The sequence below is a fragment of the Scyliorhinus canicula genome, chromosome 4 (assembly GCF_902713615.1).
Source record: "Scyliorhinus canicula chromosome 4, sScyCan1.1, whole genome shotgun sequence".
In the NCBI taxonomy this organism is placed as follows: Eukaryota; Metazoa; Chordata; class Chondrichthyes; order Carcharhiniformes; family Scyliorhinidae; genus Scyliorhinus; species Scyliorhinus canicula.
Window position 1 is genome coordinate 168,698,642 of NC_052149.1, and position 16,795 is coordinate 168,715,436.

The 16,795-nt window shown below is 44.7% G+C and overlaps 1 protein-coding gene across 3 annotated transcripts in view; it reads left to right on the forward strand.

Annotated features, from left to right (window-relative positions):
• The window catches only part of LOC119965150 (sideroflexin-1), a 132,643-nt gene that overhangs the window by 47,876 nt on the left and 67,972 nt on the right, over positions 1-16,795 (forward strand). The window lies entirely within an intron of this gene.

The window sequence follows — 16,795 nt, forward strand, 5'->3', positions numbered from 1 at the left end:
TAGTCGCCACATTCCGGCGCCTGTCCGGGGAGCCTGGTACGGGAATCGAACCGTGCTGCTGGCCTGCTTGGTCTGCTTTAAAAGCCAGTGATTTAGCCGAGTGAGCTAAACCAACCCCTATATAAAAGAAAGAAGAGAGAAGCCAAAGTGAACATGGGTCCCTTAAAGAATGAGACCGGGAAATAATGGGGAACCAGGAGGTGGCTGTGGAGTTAAATAAATACTTTGAATCAGTCTTCGCGGTCGCAGACATGAATAGCATTCCAAAAATACTAATTAATAAAGAGAGGTGGGGTGGGAAGAAAATAAATACATTAACTGTCTCTGGGGAAAAAGTACTAGGGAAACTAATGTGGCTAAAGGCTGAGAAGGCCTGTGTACCTGATCGGTTGCACCAGGTAGAAGTATCTACAGAGATGGTGGGTGCTTTGGTAGTAATCTTCCAAGAATCTTTATTTTGGGAAGGTTAGGTAAGGTTGGGCTGGGTGGGGCAGACTTCTCATTCCTGCAACAGGATGAGGGCCGGAGGGTAGCCATACTACTAAATAAGAGGATGGTGGTTATGGACCCGGGGGAACGATGCGTCATGGTCAGCGGTGTCCTAGACTGGGCACCGGTGGTGCGGATAAACGTGTAAGCTCCCAACTGGGACACACGGAGTTTATTAAAAAGATCACGGTGGAAATCCCTGACATAGATACACACCGACTAATTGGGAGGGGGGTGGGGGGACAGACAGACAGGTTGAACCCCGAAACAGGAAAGACATCCAACATGGCAAAAGAACTCGGCACATTCATGGAGCAGATCGGGGCTGCGGAACCATGTCAGTTCACCCACCCAGGGGAGAAAGAGTTTTCCTCCTTCTCCCAAGCATACAATGTATATTCAAGGATTGACTTATTTGTAGTGGGGAAATGGGTGCTTCCAGGGCTAGTAAGTGTGGAATATTCTGTGATTGTAATATCATAGAATTTACAGTGCAGAAAGTGAGTAATCTCCGACCACGCTCCGCATTACGTGGATGTGAGGATGGATACGGGCTGTGTCCAACACCCCGCTCCACCGCCCATGGAGGTTGGACATGGCTCTCCTGGCCGGTAAGGCTTTCCGTGTGAAAATATCACAGGCCATAAACGAGTCTATCACTAATAACCAGAATGGGGAGGTCTCACCCTCCACATTCTGGGAGGCGCTGGAGGCCGTGATCAGAGGTAAAACTCGCGCTTACAACGCACGGTGAGATCGGGAAGAGAGGGTGGCTGGGCACCAGCTAATCGACTCCATACTGGAAGTAGACCGGCGATACTCCGAGGCTCCGACCGTAGAGCTCCTGGCAGAGAGGAAAGCATTGTGGATAGCACAATTGCTTCACAGCTCCAGGGTCCCAGGTTCGATTCCGGCTTGGGTCACTGTCTGTGTGGAGTCTGCACATCCTCCCTGTGTGTGCGTGGGTTTCCTCCGGGTGCTCCGGTTTCCTCCCACAGTCCAAAGATGTGCAGGTTGGGTGGATTGGCCATGACAAATTGCCCTTCGTGTCCAAAATTGCCCTTAGTGTTGGGTGGGGTTACTGGGTTATGGGGATAGGGTAGAGGTTGACCTTGGGTAGGGTGCTCTTTCCAAGAGCCAGTGCAGACTCGATGGGCCGATTGGCCTCCTTCTGCACTGTAAATTCTATGAAAAAGCTACAAATGGACTTTGACCTGCTCTCCACGAGGGAAGGAGGGAAAGCCTCCTGCTGGCTCACCAGCTGACCAAGCAGGCAGCCACAAGAGAAATAGCCCAGATTAGGGATAATAGAGGCAAACTAGTAGCAGAGCCAGAAAAGGTCAACAAAGCATTCGAGACCTTCTACCAGGGGCTATACACCTCCAAACCCCCAGCAGGGAACTTAAGGATGAAGCAGTTTCTCGGTGGACTGGACATGCCAGTCATGGGAGAGGATAGGAGTTGGGGCCGGAAACACCGCTAGAACTGGGAGAAGTCATGGAGAGTATTAACTCCATGCAGGCGGGGAAGTCGTCGGGATTGGATGGGTTCCCAACCGACTTTTACAAAATATTTGCGACGGCACTGTCCCCATTCCTGTGGAAGATGTTCATAGATTCACTGGCGAGGGGCATTCTGCCACCTACGCTAGCACAAGCCTCAATCTCGCTGATGCCCAAGAAAGACAAAGACCCAACAGAACGCAGGTCCTCCAGACTCATCTCATTGCTAAATGCAGACACAAAAGTACTGACCGAGAGGCTGGAGGACTGCGTACCAGAGGTGTAGCCCTGTTAAGGGTAGACGGCTAACATCAGGCGCTTGCTGAACGTGATCATGACCCCACCCGGGGAGAGAATGCCTGAGGTGATCGTCTCCCTGGACGCAGAAAAGGCCTTCGACAGAGTCAAATGGAAGTACCTCATTGAGGTATTCAGGCGGTTCGGGCTTGAAGCAGAGTTCTCCGCCCGGTTGAAACTCCTGTACGACGTTCTCACAGCAAGTGTACGGACAAATACCACCAGCTCTAAATACTTCCAGCTGCGCAGAAGCACAGTGCAGGGATGCCCGTTGTCCCCGCTGCAGTTCGCCCTAGCGATCCGGAAAGGAGGCAGAGAGCACAGCATCTTGCTCTATGCGAATGACCTGCTCCTCTACATCTCAGACCCGTAAAGCTGCGTGGAAGGAATCATGGCGCTCTTGAAAGAGTTTGGCGCCTTCTTGGGCTAAAAACGTAATCTGAGCAAAAGGGAGATCTTCCTGGTGCACCTGCAAGGGGAAGGGGCTGAACTGGAGGGAATGCCATTTAAACAGAACTGACACAAATTACGCTACCTGGGGATCCACAATGGAACCTGACCATCCTGATGGAGGAAGTAAAAAAGGACCCGCAGAGATGGAACTGACTCCCACTCTCCCTGGCAGGGAGAGTGCAGAAGATCAAGATGAATGTACTGCTCAGGTTCCTCTTCCTGTTCAGATCCATGCCGACCTACATCCCCAGGCCTTTGTCAACTCACTAGGAAAACTGATCATGGCGTTTATCATGGCAAAACACTGCACAGGTTCAACTCCACTTTCACATATGCAAGGCTGAGCCTAATGCAGCTAAAAGTGGTACTCAAAGCCCACTTAACCTTAACTAGAACGCAAATGAGAAGGTTCCTCCCGGAGGTGGAGGACATATGAGAATGGCACAAGAAGGCCCGGCCAACTACACCCACATGTTCTGGTCTTTCCCCAGACTTGTTGGGTTTTGGACAGCCTTCTTTCTTCGAGGCAATGTACCAGGTTGTGGGAATGAGGGTGGAGCCTTGCCTATAAGTGGCAGTCTTCGGGACTTCAGAATAGTCAGATCTCTATGGGGAGGAGGGCTGATGCCCTTGCCTTTGCCTCCTTCATAGGTTGCTGGAGAATCCTGCTTGGCTGGCGGTCAGCAGCATCACCCAAAGCTGCAGACTGGTTGTCCGATCTATCGGAATTTCTCCGAATGAAGAAAATTGAACTCTCCATCCCGGGCTCTGAAAAGGGCTTCCACAAATATGAGAGCCATTAATCTGGTTGTTCCAAGACCTGTTTGTAGCCAACAGCCAATAAGCCAATGAAAAGGAGAGGGGAGTCACGATACAACAAGGAGAAGGGGGAGGGAAGCGGAGGGGGATGGGAAACAAAGAGGCATGCCCAGCAAATAGCAAAATATACAATATCACACCAACACAGCTGGTGCACGGCACGAGGGAAGAAGGCAAGAAGGGTGTGGGGGGGGGGGGGGGGGGGGGGAAGCAGGGGACCCATTATGCCAGATGGCTGAAGGGGAGGGGGTGTCAGGAAGGAAAGGAAAGCTGGGGAACCAGCCAGAGACAAACGCCTACTGGAAAACGAAAAAGAGGAAGCTGCAACCGTTGTAAATAATGTAAGGCGACTGGTAGTAAATGACAGAAGCTGACCAATATGTATATATTTCTCTTTATTTTCACTTTTGTCTTCAAATGTATGTCCATGCTTATTGCTGTTCTGTATAATTACGAAAACCTCAATAAAAACATTTTTTTTTAAAAGTTCTGGAAAGGTCTCAGAGGATTGGAAAATTGCCAATGTCACACCCTGATTCAAAAAGGGAGGGAGGCAAAAAAGCCGGTCACCATAGGCCAGTTAGGTTAACATCTGTCATTGGGAAAAATACAAAGGATGTAATAGCAGAGCATTTTAAGGTACACAATATAATTAAGCAGAGTGAGCAAGGCTTCATGAAGTAGAAATTGTACCCAATAAATGTATTTATCTTTGAAGTGGTGACGAGCAGGATAGATAAAGGGGAACCTGTAGATTTAATACATTTGGGATTTCGAAAAGGTACAGCATAAAGAGCGTCTTAAGATAAGAGCCCATGATGTTGCCGCTAGTATATTAGCAGGGATAGAGGATTGACTAACTAATAGAAGGAATTGGGATAAGAGGCAAATTTTCAGGATGGCAACCAATAACTAGTGGAGTGGTGGCACAGTGGTTAGCACAGCTGCATCACAGCTCCAGGGACCCAGCTTCAATACCGACAGGGTGGTTTAGTGGTTAGCATTGCTGCCTCACCGTTCCAAGGACTCTGGTTCAATTCCGGCCTCGGGTGACTGTGGAGTTTGCACTTTCTCCCTGTGTCTGTGCGAGTTTCCTTTGTGTGCTCCAGTTTCCTCCCACAGTCCAAAGAAATGCAGGTTAGGTGGATTGGCCATACTAAATTGTCCCTTGATGTCCAAAAATGTTAGATGGGGTTACGGGGATAGAGTGGTGGTGTGGGCTTAAGTAGGTGCTCTTTCCAAGGGCTGGTGCAGACTTGATGTGTCGAATGGCCTCCTTCTGCACTAAGTTCTGCACTGTAAATTCTATGATCTAGGAGTGCTATAATGATCAATACTGGGCCTCAATTATTTAAAACATATTAATTATGTTACAATGTAGAGGTGGCAAGGTGGCACAGTGGTTAGCACTGCTGCCTCACAGCGCCAGAGATCTGGGTTCGATTCCGACCTCTGGTGACTGTGTGGAGTTTGCACATTCTCCCCTTGTCTGCATGGATTTCGTCCAGGTGCTCTGGTTTCCTTCCACAGTCCAAAGATGTGCAGGTTAGGTGGATTGGCGATTTTAAATTACTCCTTGTGGGGATTGGGCCTAGGTAGGGTGGTCTTTCAAAGTGTAGGTGTAGACTTGATGGTCTGAATGGCCTCTTTCTGCACCAAAGTGATTTATGATTCTCTGCAAAATGACTTGGATCTGGGAAGTGAATCAGCTGTTGCCAACAATATATATTAATGAGTTAGAATCATAGAATTTACAGCAAGGGAATAAAGTGTTATGGGGATAAGGTGGGAAATTAGAGTTTAGAATTATCATATGAGATCAGTCGTTATCTATATGAATTACGGAGTAGACTTGATGGGTTGAATGGCCTCCTTCTGCTCCTGCTTCCTATAGATTTATGACCACAATCCTTCTCTGAAATATTTAATCCATAGTTCATCAGAGTTGCACTGCTCTTTATTCCACTCTTGTTTAACTGTAGCGAGTGCATCTCCAGCAATCTTCCCAGTCTCTCATTATTACCTCTGGTATCCCACAAGGACCTATCCCTGCCCCTTCTCTTCATTAAAATAAACATTTACAGGATGTAGGTGTCACTGGTTAGACCAGCATTTATTGCCCATCCCTAATTATCCTTCAGAAGGTGATGGTGATTTGTTGTCTTGAACCGCTGCAGTCCCTGAGGTGTAGGTACACCCACAGTGCTGTTAGGGAGCAAGTTCCAGGATTTTGACCCAGTGACAGTGAAGGAATAGCGATACATTTCTAAGTCAGGATGGTGAGTGACTTGGAGGGGAACTTCCAGGCTGTGGGGTTCCCAGGTATCTGCTGCTATTGTCCTTCTAAATGATGGTGCTTGTGGGTTTGGAAGGTGCTGCCGAAGGAGGTATATCCAAATCCACATACACTTGCCGATATGATCCAGAGAAATTCAAGATTCCTCAGATTTATGCAGGTGCCAATAGTTTTGCACAACTGCTAAAGTAGTTTTGTTTTACTCAAATGTGTACAATTTATAATAATTTGAAGATAAAATGGGAAGTGAAAAAATGCAATTCTGTGCTGTAGTTAGAAACAGTAAAGTACAATATGTAAATTTACAGAGCCAACACTCCACCATGGTTGCTGAACAAATTCAGTAACTATTACTCCTGGCAATGATATATAATATATTATTGTTTATTAACTCAGGAAAATATAATTAAGTCAGAACTGCAGAGTAAGATATTAGTCTTTTGATTTACCACATAGCTGCTGAAAACTAAATATTTGTCAACTGTTCCTTCTGATGCTTTTCCTGAATGAATGAAGTGGGTTGACCTGTTCAAGTCCATTCAATTATTTTAAACACAGCTTTACATTTCTGATTCTTCAGATTTGCCCTTTTTTCACAATTTATCGTTAAGTTGTTTTATAAGTAGTGGCCTATTATTTACATAATGATATGGCTATAATGTCAGAAATTCTTTGCAGTTTTAAAATACATTAAGCCAGGGGTGGGCAAACTTTTCCCTGCAAGGGCCACATTCAGAAATTCACAATTTTAAAGGGCCGCATAGTATATTAATTAATAGTCCCGGTTGTAACCAATTAGCGTGCGGCATATACCTCAGCGCTTCCCCCGGCGGCATCCTGCCTTTAGCCCTCTTTTTCTCTACTTTTCAAAAATGGCGCTTCACCCGGTTATGATTCTGGGCGCCTCATATAGAACATAGAACAGCACAGACAGGCCCTTCGGCCCTCGATGTTGTGCCGAGCAATGATCACCCTACTCAAATCAACGTATCCACCCTATACCAGTAACCCAACAGCCACACACACACACCCCCATTAACCTTGTAAAAAAACTTTTTTTTTTAAAAAAATGTTTTTTTTATGACTTGACCTTGGTGGGCCGCAAAAAGACCTTTGGCAGGCCGCATACGGCCCGCGGGCCGTAGTTTTCCCACCCCTGCATTAAGCACTCAACAGGAAGCTACTGTTTATTTAATTGATATGTACACTTCTTTAAGTACAACAGCTGCGCAGATAGCTGTGGAATCATTAAATATATTCTTTAAAATTCCTGAAGGATAGTCGCACAACTTCAGAACTATTGATTGAATTATTTGTGCAACTTGACAAATTTAACTAGGCCAGATTACTCTTCCGTATGCTTTCTTCAATTGTCATGCAGCTATTATGTAGCGAAAGCTGCTGACATAATGCAATCTGCCATGGATAAGCATCGTGCAGTGGTGTTTTGTCAATTGTGATTTGGTTGGCGGAATGCCCATATGTTTATAAATCATTTTTCATTAAATTTCTGCTGCAAGATAGGTTGAGTTATTTCAAATTGTGCTTCTTTTTAATGTGGAATTTCTTATTGAACACTTTGTGTAACCGTATCACAGTGATTAGCACTGTTGCTTCACAGCTCCAGGGACCGGGGTTCGATTCCCGGCTTGGGTCACTGTCTGTGTGGAGTCTGTACGTTCTCACCGTGTCTGCGTGGGTTTCTTTCAAGTGCCACAAATTCCTCCACAAATCCCGAAAGATTTGGATATTCTGAATTCTCCTTCGGTGTACTCGAACAGGCACCGTAGTTACGACTATGGGATTTTCACAGTAACTTCATTACAGTGTTAATTCTTTTTTTAAATTTACAGTACTCAATTATATATTTTTTCCAATTAAGGGGCAATTTAGCATGGCCAATCCACCTAAGTTGGGTTGTGGGAGTGAAACCCACGCAGACACGGGGAGAATGTGCAAACTACACACAGACAGTGACCCAGGGCTGGGATCGAACCTGGGCCCTCAGTGCTGTGAGGCAGCAAAGCTAACCACTGTGTCACCGTGCCGCCTTCATTGCAGTGTTAATGTAAGCCTACTTGTGACATTAATAAAGATTATTATTATCTTTTACATTTTTTTCTTTTTAAGTTTTTCACCTCTAAACAACGCTGTGGAAGACATAAAGATCCTGTTCCCTTGACACGGCAGGAACTGAATTTGGCAGGTGCTCAAAATAGTGCCTTCGGCCAGAATGCTAGTTTCCCTTCACTGTTCCTGTTGCATATAAGCTTGATCAGAATTGAGAAAGGCAGACCCTGCGAGCCCACCTGATTCTGCAGTGAGGTCAGCTTAAATAATTAAATGACTTGTTGAGGACCAGTTTATGATTTTGCTGGGGGAACATGGGTTGCACGCTGGTTTACGACAAACCAGGTCCATGGAGGTAACAACACACCAGAGAGCAGGTGAAAGCCATTCATATCAATTCAGAAAGAAATACAAGTGCCATCTACAGTATACCTATTCCAATTTCTATTGGGTAAGCATGCACTTGTTACTTTCAAAATTAAGAAGCAAATTCAAATATGGATGTGAACTCGATGAACGTTTCTAATTGGCTGTGTCATCGATTTCCACTCCCCAGCTTGTTGCTCGTTGTGTTCTCTCCTTAATTGGCTCTGTTTATGGCGGTTAATATGATCGCCTTCCTTAATTCTAAATACGTTTGCTCAAGAGTCGCCAGGTATCTTTCGATACCGCCACAAGGTTCAAAACCGAATACTGATCAAAGACTCGATACACCAGTTAGTAAGTTTGAAATCAATGCTCATTTATTTGCACACACAGTCAATTATACTCATGCAGAAACTCTACCAACTAAACTATCACTACTACTAAAGCCTATACTTGGCTTCGGGCACCCACTCAGTCAGAGGAACAATGCCCGTTGTCCGGTTCTGAGGCTGGTGGGGTCGAACTGGTACGGGATAGTAGCTAGGAGCGTCTATCTCATAGCGTGCGTTGACTTTGGACTTGCTTGTTCTGGTGCAGCTGCTAGGCAGGTTTCTCGTCGCTGAGAGCCAAGGCCAGGAAGAACGATTCTCTCTTGGGGGCTTCTTATACCCAAAGGGGGCTTCGTGTGCTTTTGGGCGGTCCTTGAACTTGGGCCCAATTAATTGGACCATACCATGTTCATTGGTATCGATTTCCTCCAATAAAGGGGTAGCTGCCCTGATTGCTGGGCGGGCCCTAGGTGGCCGTTGGCCTGCTTTGTTCAAGTCTCTGGCGCCGGGGTGTCTGCTTTAGTATCGTTTACCTAAATGTTTCTCTTTTGTCCCCGGAGATGGCTCATTAGTATGGTAATGGCTTTGCAGTATCGGTCTTGTCTGGGAGCTATAGCTCCAATCAACAGACAAACCTTGCACCTGCTTGCTTTCTCAGCATTGTCCATTTTTCCCTTCATTCTTTGCAAAGTTTCCATTTTGTAATCGGGACGTGGCCACCCCAGGTGGCTACAAGCTTCACAATGTCACATTAAATGGATAGTGTATAAAGCATTCAGTTCCAGACCTCTTCTTGAAAGTCAAATCTTGTGTACTGCAGAATGCATGACAACAAGGGTTGACCGTGTGCACATATCTTCCCTTGTACGGTTAGATGGCAGTTCAGTAGAATATACTTATTTAATTAAAAGCAAATTACTGCGGTACTGGAATCTGAAACAAAAACGGAAACAAGTGTTCTGGAAACAGAAAGTTTTTGCAGCTCTGATGAGAGGAATCATCCATACTTGACTACACATATGAGTCAGCGGTTCAGTTATTGGTGGAATTGTATTACATTGTTACATAATATGTGAATTTGTTCATGGCATTTTTAAATATAATTGAGACGTTGATCACTGATTTAAATTGTTACTGGTTGCATTTATGGAATTGGACAGATTCCCATTTCCTAAATGAGCTAATGGCGATGGGAATGTGCTTGTAAATGGATTTTTGCAGCCAAAATTATCTTGGCTTCCACAGATACTTTGATTAGCTGAATGGTTTTGCAAAATATTTGTGCTTCTGGGGTCTGATAACATCAAGCCCTATTTCCCCACATCTAAAATATTGAAATGTAATCCCGTGTGCTAATTTGAGAGCTAAAGTTGTTAATTGCTCTTGTAGATGAAATTAAATTTCCCAGAATAGAGCATCAACATTGCAGTTCATTGAGTTCTGAGATTTGGTTGTAACAGTACCTCATCACGAGAGCCTGATATTGCCTAAATCACGATTTAGTTCCAATTAAAGTGAATGAAAAGCCACAGAGTTTTCCAATAAAACAATGGTGTCCAGACGTTTTCTTGATATGACCCCTTAATGCCTCTAACTTTGTGTGACTCCAGAGTGAAAGGGGGGAGGACTACTCTGCCCTGTAAAAAGTGGCGACTCATCTTTATCAGAGGTTGTGTTTGTAGCAGTAATTCTGCCTTCGAGAACAGATGATTAAATCAAATTCACCAACAGAAAAAAAGGATCTCATTGCTGTCACAACTCTACTCAAGCTCTACTGCTGTCGTGGAGCTTGGGACTCTAAAATTCCTTCTCCTGACCCCCCACTAACAGTCACAACCCACAGTTTAGGAAACCCTGCAATACATACAATTTGTACTCTATAGTAATTACCACATGTTTTATTATTGTATTTACATTGATTGGAAATATGTTTATTGTGTTGATCTGTAAAACCTCTGGACCATGTTTGTATTTCACTTTAACAAAGAAAATGTGCATATGGGGTGTACATCTGATTTCCTGGGTTAGATATATAAATAGGGTAATTGATCATCTTTGGTGACATATTTCTGAAAAGGTGTACCTTTTGGACCATGGGACAAAGTCTCCTTATGTGCCACTGTGAAACCACTGGAAGATAAGAGTTCTGTAAAAGAGCTTAACAATCAGTGATGCAACACTACTGTTTATCTGTAATTTCCTATTTCAACTTCAGTTTCTGATTATTCTTCAGACTTTGCCCATTCTCATCCTTTTACGGTTGAAATACAAACTGATTAACAGGAACCTTGATTGGCTACATAAAACGCATGCCAACTGGGTACTAATAGGACAAAGTTATCATTGTTGATTGGTTTGTCTCCAAGAGTGATTATTTTTCCACTCCCTCTATAATCACATACGTCAGAACTTCAGTAATTCACTTGGAACTCAATCCTCCTCATTGATCCTCCTCTCCAACCTGTTTTACATGTTACTCATTTAAATCCCAATGATTTATATTAACTGTGTTAGATTCCATAGGATATACTGCACAAACCCATGCCAGTGTCTAACCAGTCCATAAGCAGGGTTCACTCTCCATTCAAGCCTCTTCTGTCTTTCTTTATTTAACTCTATCAGCATGCTCTTCTATTTCATTCTGCCTCATGCTAGACTAACCTCCCCTTAAATCGTGGTATTCACTAGAAAAATAGTGTGGGCCAATAGTGATATTGAAAAATTTTGATTGGGCCACATGAGAACAGGGACGGGAGGAAGCAGTAAGTTTGAGATTGCTGATGAGGCAGTTGTGAGTGGGGAGCAATGTTTTTTATTGGTTTTCAGGCTCTGATGAGGCAGTGCTGGAGCCTGAGCTCATTTCCTTCGGGCACACTCTCCAAACCACGACAGGAAAAAAAATGTTGCATTCCTGTGTCAAGGAACCCTGAGCTGATCCAATGATTGCTGTGCCAGTGTATCCGTTTCACATTGAGCACTGCTGTCTCAGGAGGAAAAGGAAATCGTGACCCACAGTTTGGGAACTCCTGTCTTAGGCAATCGGTTAATTACCTAATATAGTACAAAATACATCCCACAGAGAGGCAGTAAGAAGGGCTGCAAGAAAGGCACACAAATGGATGCTTCAATATTGACTACTTTTGGATGAGAGAGACAGATTTTGGTCCCTCGAGGAATAAGGTATACGGAGCAGACATGAAAATGGAATGGAAGCCAAAGATCAGCCATGATTGAAATTAATGATACTGCAGGTTTGATGGGGCATCTGGTCCATTAGTGTAGAGATTCACAACTTTTTGAATGATTATTGTGTTGATCTGTAAAACCTCTGGACCATGTTTGTATTTCCCTATTTCCCTATCCTATAAAATCAGCCCCTTTCCTCATGGCCCCCGCCCCTCCCTGCTCCCCATTCTAGATTCCTCTGTTGGCTATCCTGCCAAGCTCCTTCAAAATCTTGTATGTTTTAATAAGGTTGATTCTCATTTTTTTTTTGAAACTCCAGAGAATATAGGCCCAATTTACTCGGCCTCTCGTCAGACGACAATGGGAGGTGGTGGCGCAATGGTATTGTTGCTGGACTAGTAATTCAGAGACATAGGGTAATCCTCTGGAGACCCAGGTTTCAATCCCCCCATGACAGATGGTGGAATTCAAACTCAATATGACATCTGGGAACCATTATAGATTGCTGTAAAAACAATCCTAAAAACACTTGCCATCCTTACCTGGCCTGGCCTACGTGTGGCCTCCACAACAATATGGTTGACTCTTAAATGCCTTCAGAAATGGCCTAGCAAGCCACTCAGTTGTATTCCACGGCTACAAAAAAACCAGACAAACCAACCAGCATCAACCTAGGCACCGGAAATGACTACGAAAAACTCTGCAAAGTCCGCCTTACTAACACGTGACAAAATTGGGAGAACTGTCTCTCAATGTCCCAGACACCACCATCACTATTCCTGGGTAATCCCACTTAATCCTCTCCAATCCCTTGATGCCCTAAGTACCATTGCCCACGGCGAAAACAACAGGGAGCGCGGGCACCCCTGCTTTGTCCCCCTGTGCAGCCAAAAGTACTCCCAACTCACTTGGTTCATCCGCACGCTTGCAACTGATGCCTTATATAGCAGCCGAACCCAATCCACAAACCCCTACCTGAACCGCTCAAGCACCTCCCACAATATATATATTAATGATTTTGATGAGGGAACAAAATGTAATATCTCCAAATTTGCAGGTGACACCAAATTGTGTGGAATGGTGAGCTGAGAGTAGGATGCAGAGATCCTTCAGTGCGATTTGGACAAGTTGTGAGTAGGCAGATGAATGGCAGATGCAGCATAATTTGGAGAAAGGCAAGGTTATCCACTTTGGTAGCAAAAACGAGAGCGCGGACTATTATCTGAATAGCCATAAATTAGGAGTGGGGAATATGCAACGAGATCTATGTGTCCTCGTACACCAGTCACCTGAATGTAAGCATGCAGGTACAGCAGGTGTTAGAGAAGGCAAATGGTACGTTGGCATTCGTAGCAAGAGGATTCAGAGTACAGGAGCAGGGATGTCTTGCTGCAATTATACAAGGCTTTGGTGAGGTCACACCTGGAATATGGTGTGCAGTTTTGGTCTCCTTATCTGAGGAAGGATGCTCTTTCTGGCATGGCAGGACTGACGTACGAGGAGAGATTGAATTGGTTAGGATTGTATTCGCTGGAATTCAGAAGAATGAGGGGGATCTCATAGAAACCTATAAAATTCTAACAGGACTAGACAGGGTAGATGGAGGAAGGATTCCCGAAGGTGGGCGTGTCCAGAACCAGGGGTCACAGTCTGACGATACGGGGTAGACCATTTAAGACAGAGATGAGGTGCCTGTGGAATTCCTTACCACAGGACGTAGTTGAGGCCAAAACATTGCATGTTTTCAAGAAGCAGTTAGATGTAGCACTGGTGAAAGGGATCAAAGGGGGGAAAGCGGGATTAGGCTTTTGAGTTGAATGATCACTATGGCCAGAATGAATGGTGGAGCAGCCTCAAAGGGCTGAATGGCCTCCTCCTGCTCCTATTTTCTATGTTTCAATAGCAATACTTGTGAAGAGAGTCACTTTAAAATCTGGAGCAGGGTAATGTGTCAATTGCACAGGCCAGTATTGTTTACAGAAGGAAAATCTCACTTATCGTGAGGATGGGTGGCAGATTGACTGAGCTTGGTGGTGTGGCTTTGCATTGTTTTGTATGTAGTTCGATGCGCGAGGTCCCATCAAAGTTTTGTGTAACCATTTCGTAGGCTGAGGGGCTTGATGAACTATTTCAGAGGGCAGTCAAAAATTAACCACATGGCTGATGGTCTGGAGTAACACATAGGCAGACCAGGTAAGAATGTCAGATTTCATAACCAAAGGACCGTTGATGAGAAATGTTTCATGGCCACCATTACTGATACTAATCTTTTTATGCTAGTTTTGTTTTGACTGAAGTTAAATTCCTCCGCTGCTGTCATGAGTTTTCACCTTGTGTCTCCACATTATTAGTCTGGGCCTGATGATTGCAAGTTCAGTAATGCGATCACTGTGTCACCACACAAAATGGAAACCTTGTTTGACAGATTTATTAGTTTTTTTGAGAATGTAACCAACAGGGCAAATAAAGGGGAACCCATAGATGTAATGATAAGTGTCTCAAAAAGTTTTGAAGACCACATACCAGTCGGAACCGAGATGGTCGAAAGAAAACTTGATTTATTAAAAAGCAACTATATTTACAATATGCATCAGATTCCAGCTGGGTCTGTTCTCAGATCCATACCTGCCTGGCTTTATACAGATCTTAATCATGAATGATCTAGGGCTCCCTGCCCCCTTAGCAGGGGAGCTTGATTTCGACGAGACTCACCGGGACACCAATTGCACCAACCCCATATGTCTCGTGCAGGTTATAACATTCCTCCCCACCAAAGTCCAAAGATTCTTCTGATGACTGAGGAATAGGAGGGCACCAGACCATCTTCACACTTGGCTGTGCTTCCTGCACTTGCGGTGCTGGATCTGGCCTTGTATATCTGGATGGCGAACGCCACCTCTGACTGGAATGCCCTGGTTGATGCACTGTCTGAGGCTGCTGCACTGCTTGCTCCCCGTTGGAGACCTCCGATGCCTGGGTTTCCATTTCAGAATCCGCATGCTCAACCTCTCCCATTTCGGCATTGTGTCCCGTTTGGCTCTATCTAACCTCCTCGGCCTTCAGATCTGGCCTGACTGCAACCTTCATCTCCTGACAAACTTTGCGTAAAACTGATCGTCTGTACCGTGTGTGATCGAGGTGCTTTTTCATGACATGGTCTTGTGCTGAACTTCATAAGATACCGGCCCGATCTGGATGATTGTCCTGGAGATCCACTGCAAAGTTTCAAACTTAGACTGCGTCACCTGGTACAAATAGTCTGCGCAGGTTTCATCGAACAGGGCAATGCCCTTGCAGCTCCTGGCTGTGACGTACTTTCCTACCTATACCAGGGAAAACCAGACTAAAACGTGTTTGAAGCCTCCAGCCCATTAACAATTCTTCCAGTGTCACCCAGGTTGCAGCATGCGGAGTGGTCCTATTGCAGAACAAGAACCTGGCCAGTCTTGTGTCCATCAATCCGCAGTCTGAATTTTGTAGTCCTCGTTTGAGCGTTTGTACCACCCTTTCCGGCAGCCCGTTTGAAGCCAGGTGATATGCGGCCATATGGGTGTGCCCGAGAACTCCTCACTTGTAAAAGGCATTCCATTATAAGTAACCAACACCTCTGGGATACAGCGTGTACTGAAGGACAAGTGCAATTTTTCAGTGGTTGCTCTAGAGGTGGTCGGTGGTCGCCCACATTCTATGGACTTCCAGCCACTTAGAGTGATATCTATGAGGCGTAAGAACATGGAGTCTTGAAAACGGCTGGTAAAGTCGGCGTGTAACTGCAACCACAGTCGCCCTGGCAATTCTCATGGGTGAAGGGTCCACTCATGGATTTGGGATGTTGTAGCAGGCAATGAGTCCAAAATGTTGAGCATGGCTACTACGTCGTCCGTCCTGGGATGATAAGGAGGGTGCATCGGCAAAGATTGTCGGCTTAATGTATCGCATTTGCAATCTGGGTACTGGACGAGTTCTGAAATACCTTGGTTGTGCGTCCGAATCAACTTGACTTTTGCCATGGCCCCATTTATTTTGATGTTTAGAGGGCAATCTAAACCAGGGGCCCCCTCTGGGTTCAGAGTGTGGCCCACAAAGCATTTTGTTGCCTATGTGCATGATTGCCACATTCCACTGATTTCCATCCACGTCGTTTTTATTTCTTACCGGTATAACTGAAGTGATACACAAAGCAAGGGTAATTGAAATGGGATGCATGCTGAATTCACACAACATTGACTGAGAGAGCCATGCACTCCCTTTGTGTTCAAAGTGTAAATATTTATTTTGTTTTTACTATTTGAAGTTGATGGGAGTCCTATTAATAAATAAATGATTAAGCATTTGAATTATGAAATATTCAACATATATTAAATTGTATTTAATCTTATTCATGGGGTCAAGATTAGTGAACAAACTTGATTTCAATCATATGGCCTGCTGAGATGGAGGGCCACTCATGTGGTCCACTCGCTATCCTACTATGTACCCATACAATCAATAACAAATCAGCAATTAGGAAACCACATGGCATGTTGGCCTTTATTGCAAAGTGATTAGGGTGAAAGAATAAATAAATCTTGTTATAATTATACAGGAATTTGGGGAGAAGACACCTAGTGTGCAATTGTAGACTCCATATTTATGGAAGGATATACTTGCCATTGGAGGTGTTAAGACAAAAGTTGACGAGATTGTGCTTTGCATTGAGACTGCTGTCTGTGATAAAAGGCTGTGTAAATTGGGTCTGGAGTTTAGAAAATGTGAGGTGATCTCGTTGAAACATTCAAGATTGTGAAGCGGCTTGACAGAGTAGATAATGAAAGGTTGTTTCCCCTGGCTGGGGAATCTAGAAGGAGGTAATTTTGGGTAAGGGGCCAATCATTGAGGACTGAGATGAAGAGAAATTTCTTCTCACGATGGTGTGAATCTTTGGAATACCCCAGCCCTAAAGGTTGTAGATCTGTCACTGTTGGATAAATATTTGGTCCCTCAGCAAG